We start from the raw sequence: 5,422 nt of genomic DNA, 5'->3' as shown, positions 1-5,422 counted from the left end.
AATGCTACAACAGGAATCCCTTCAAAAATTTACTCCCTGAGACGGAAAACATAGCGATTACATCTAAGGGGCTTTTACAGCTAAATATGTAAACGCCATCAGGAGTCGGTTGATTCTTGCCACAATTTAATACACGCCTTGCATTTTCAGGCACGTTTTATAGTCTGCAAAAATACGTTTGTTGCGTATAGCTATTTAATGGTACGAAAGAACTGAGCTTGTTAGGATTCATATCATGACGCCTTATTTTTATGATATAGTTTTATTGTTTTCACACTGAAACTAAAAGCTTTTCAGCGGCTATGCACTTATAGTTTGTCTTCTGTACCTGGTCTCGGTATGGATAGTTCGTCTAAGAGAATCCATAGAATACACTGCGTCACCTATCGCCTTCTTCAAGACACAGAAGCGATTGGAATAAGAGGACCAGATAATTTGGAAAATATGGGATAATTGAAATGTTGCCATTGAATAGTGGGCTATCGTCGAGTGACAACCTGATGTATCAGCTGCCGCGCTGCTCATCCACATTCGAGCTCTTCAGAAACTCAACCTATATGGCAGTGCTGACCGTTCCTTGTGTGGACAATACCTTGTTTCGTGGAAAATGCCTTTGATATACATTGCAGGTATGGATACCAACTTGCAGTGGACCGCCACGCAAGCCGTGTCTCTTTTGTCCGAAACTCATAGCTATACCTGATTTTCACATCACCAGACGATGGTATAGACTGACCATTGTCTCTCCAACGACAAGAGTGTACTCCAGGTAGGTTTTTTGTTAGCGATGGTTACGCAAAGTGTACTTAGAATATACCACTCCTGTTTTCATTTGTTCTGGACCTATCTTTCCGAAGGAACCTAATTTTTCTTTATCTTCACGTTGTCGTTACAATTTTATAATATATGATTCGAAAAATCCCAAATTAAGCTGGCAGAAACGCATCGTCCCTTCCCTCTTGGCTTAGAGCCCTCTTGATATAGCAAGTCCTTCTTCATTTTAAAGCTCTGAAGCATAGTCACCTCTCCTGCAATTTCTTATCTACCGATTCACGTCCTTAAAATAATCTCACTCACATTGAACCACTGTTTCCATGAGATCTTTTAGTGTTCAACAATATACGATAGATTTTGCTTTCGAGAAACAGAGTTCAATCACTGCCGGTTGCCTATCAGCTCTGAACAATTACTTCTTATTTTCTAATGACGCTTATTACTTGTTTACAGTCGTAAATAGCCAAAACCTTATTGGTTTAAAAATGGTTATAAAAGGTTTTGGCCAAATTTATACTTAAAATACTTGAAAAAAAAAATTGTTGAAGTATCAATCAAAGTGTCATTGAAAAGTTAGCTCGGTTAAAGACACGCTAGATATTAGGAGCGTACGCTGCTGTCGCTCACCGTGTTCTCGGTCATGTACGTTATGAGCATGTGGCGTTGTAGTTAAGCCTCTAAAACGATCAAACATGATTCGGAAAAGTCTGACTGGACCTTACATTTAAATTGATTTGCGGCAGATCCATGCATTACAGGTCCGTTCTTTATCAATATGTGGATGTACGCAGACGGACCACTGCGACGATGTGGGCGTCATCAAGTACGTTGACGTAAGAAAAGATATTTACATTAAATATTAATTTTTAGATATGCTGTTACGATAGAAATTCAAGAAGTTTCTGCAACTCAGAAGGTCTTAGGTGCTGTATCAGCGGATTTCAGGAAAGAATGTTTGTGTATATTTATATACATCCTTCGGAGTACGTGTTTACCACAACGATAATCAATTATCAGTCGAACAGAATGGATTAAACTCAACCTCAATGAATATTATCTATATTCATGTTCTCGGCAAGACGGTTTGAGCGCAAAGGGACGGGGTTGGTACGTCTTAGTATATCTTAGTAAAAAACCATTGGCTTCAAAGTTCAGAGTTCGATTACTTACAAGTAATACAATGCATACATGACAAAGCTTAATTGAGCTCAAAACATATGATCTTTAGCATAAGCAATAGATTCATACCTATATTTTATGGATGCTCAGGAGACTCATTGCCCGACTTATTAGTAGTCCTTGTCAGCGCGTGAAACTGGCTTCTAGGTTAACTTCGATCGCACAAATTTATCGTACCTAAGGCTTGCAAGCATTTTCTTTGCTTACTGTACAACTAGTATAAGTACTGAATATCGTCCGTTGTCAGAACTTCTTCCGGATCAAATATTCAGGATCAATAAATATCAATGATTACTGTTATGACAAGTTTCATTATGTTTATAATATTGACAATGATAAATTGACCGTGAAAGAACTACTCGTAGATCGAACAATGTATTTATAATCTCCTCCTTTGATGGTCTTGCCTTCTTCCTAGGATATTTATCACAGACCACGAGTGTTCCTCGGCGTGGTTTGTGTTTGCCTGGTCTCGTCAGAGTAATTTTCCGTCTTTCGTGTACAGACAAATCTATATGAGATATCGTTTAACAATGGCTGAACGCAGAATGTGTCGAAAGAATGAATCGTTACTATGTGTTCATTCAAGAGAATGTTATATTTTGGTGTGGCAAACTGCCGTGACCGTTCCTCTATGTTATTAAACTGCATCAGTTGGGCCTTTTTTTGAGCCTTTTTACATGAGACATTGGAACTGAGTCCGCTTCTGACGAACAGTATATCCTTACGAGTTTAAATGTTTGTGACTACTCATTTCGAGTAGTTTGATTTAGGCTTCGCCATGTTATTGTCTCTGCCACCAGTTCCACTGCTCCAGTATATAATAAGCACCCCCTGTCTTCCCAAAAATTCTTGAATTTTGCACATATAGTGCGATTGTATAAAACGATCGTCAAAATTGAGCTCTTCCAGAGCATTAGGGTCGTATAGCAATGTGGACGTCATACAACAGCACTTTAGATCGGTCAGCGTTCGAGCAAAATATTGAAATTTCCCATTCACTTTTATTGCTCAGCGGGTCAGGAGAACGAGAGGAGACCGCCTCCTAGTGATCCTAAAAAGGCATTTGTACTCGCACTTGAGCCCATGAGTGACGCAGACTACCACGCTGGTGGTGATATTAGTGGGCATAACGTCACCGGGAGTGTTCGGAGCATAGGGCCTGTGAAGGTCTCTGCACTGCTGACCCCGCAGAGCGTCGTGATCATGTTTCGCCAACGATATTATTCGCTCTCTTTTTTACCGGATCCTTGTCTAGAAAGTCTAAATTTTGAGAATGACAGCGCTGGTCACGACGACATCAATTACAATTACTGGGCCGGCACGTAGAGACAACGAATAAGGCAGACGAAGGCAGCTATCCAGTCAGCCAGCCCAAGTACAGATAGCGTCAAACAGTAATAACAGCACCATCATCTGCGGCAGAGGTGAAGCAATATTATGGGCGGTTATATCAGCACTCTATATTTAAAATGGACGAGTTTGCCAAGGCTGATCAAGTAATTTGCTATTATATCTATCGTTTTCTTTTTCGCCCTTCTAAGTACAAAATACTCTTCCTGGACGGTTCTTCGTTTCTTACGACCGGCGTATTCTAATATATTTGCTTTAACACAGGAATGAATTGGTTCAAGTTGCATGAAAACAAACGTATACTTTGAGTATATAGGGCAAACTGAAACGTCAATAATGAGTAATTGACGTTCGTCGGTAAATAAATACTAACTAAGTCACAGAGTATTTAAGTTGTACGACTTAGGAAAGTTAAAAGCTAGAATATTACACCTCACATTTGTTGAAAAGGTTACGTTTAATAGTAGCGTGTGAACGGTGTGCTCAAAGAGGCACCCAGTGACCGTTGCGACGGGAGAGTCATAAAAAAAGAAACAGCCTTCACGGAAAAAATACCGAGCAAAGTCCAAGCTTCTTCATGTTGCTTGAAAAACATCCTGCTAGTTCAAATAGCTGGCTCTTCATTTCTCAGTCAAGGTAGATTATATCATTTAAGTTTAAACGGCAACTATTTATCGATAAAGTTTTTCTCCTCAAAACGAGAAATAAACTTTACTATGTCCTTAATAATAGCTTAATTAAAAAATCTACGAACCTTTACCTAACTTCGTTTCTTATTTTAGGTAAAAGGTGGATAGTCGTCTGAGGCGTTTATGACGTACACGGCCGTATACTTAAATGTATGTCCTAATATAGGGACAGGGTCCGATTGTCTGGCTCGACGCCAGATAGCTCATTTTCTACACTAAGAATTAAGCAAGAAAAAAATTAAAATTCTGGCTGTATTTTCCTGTTTAAAGTGGGTTAAAGCGCATATGTAGCACAGCACGATATACTGTATTTTTGTTTCGGACCCTATTTCGTTGATGATAGATCATACCCGATGTGCATACTCTGGAATATGTCTTTCAGAACACATATATGCACCACTTATCAAATATATTCGATCGGGTTACTGATGAAATTTGCTCGTTTCCAAGCTGCATCGCGTTCAGCACGTAGTATTGCAACTGCTTATACATATGCACATATGTGTTTAAACGCTGGCCCACATTTATAATACCTAAATGACATGTAGCTGTAAAGTTCCAACATGGCTGTGATCGACGCGTGTCAAAATGAGCTAAACCCGAACCAACATATTGTTTTTAATTCCGTAGACTTCTCAAGATTACATCACGTGCAAATGTACTATCGTATAGGTTTTACCACAATATGCAGCATGATATAGCTCAAAATCGTAACGTGCATAGCGCAAACGGAAGCATCATAAAGACAGCCTTACCTGTCTTAGCTAAAAATGGAATAAAGCGTTCAAACCGTAATAAGTGTAGATTCTGGACCGACTAGTTTTCTGCTCATTGTTCGTTATAATAAAAGATATAAGAACAACCCCAGATCGACTGAGCGCAAACCGTCACAGGTTGCACGATAAAGGCCTTGAAGCTTTTTTCCCGAGGGTTTGGTACCGATGACCGGATGTACCCGTCTGGATGACTGCACCTCTGTATTGCGCAGACATCAGCCAGTCTTATTTTTTAAACGCAAATTAATTCGGTATAACAAATAGTTACGATAGTGTAAACGAAAATTGACTTTTTGACGACACGCGGTATGTTCTTTGCTTTATATTGTCAAATACGAGAAAAAAGGAGTCTATATCCCAGTAATTAATTTTCTTGAAGAGCTTGGTATATGCCATACAATATAAGGCTTATGTAAACCCACTGAAGCATTGAAATACATTGTATTATTGATAGTTCCCCGATTATTCCATGCTATAGAAGTACTGTTGAGCTATACAAATGATCCAACGAAATAGAGCTATTCTTTCTGAGTGCATCCAGTGTCAACTAATCAACACCTCTTTGACCATCCATGAACAGTTTCTCGGTACGACTGAAACACACACGCGTTTTTTTCACTCGGTTCTAGTTTAGTTACAACAGCAGTCTTT

Source organism: Varroa jacobsoni, unplaced genomic scaffold (genome assembly GCF_002532875.2).
Source record: "Varroa jacobsoni isolate VJ856 unplaced genomic scaffold, vjacob_1.0 scaffold_599, whole genome shotgun sequence".
In the NCBI taxonomy this organism is placed as follows: domain Eukaryota; kingdom Metazoa; phylum Arthropoda; class Arachnida; order Mesostigmata; family Varroidae; genus Varroa; species Varroa jacobsoni.
The sequence above is the reverse complement of the archived record's forward strand: the minus strand, read 5'-3'. Positions refer to the sequence as shown.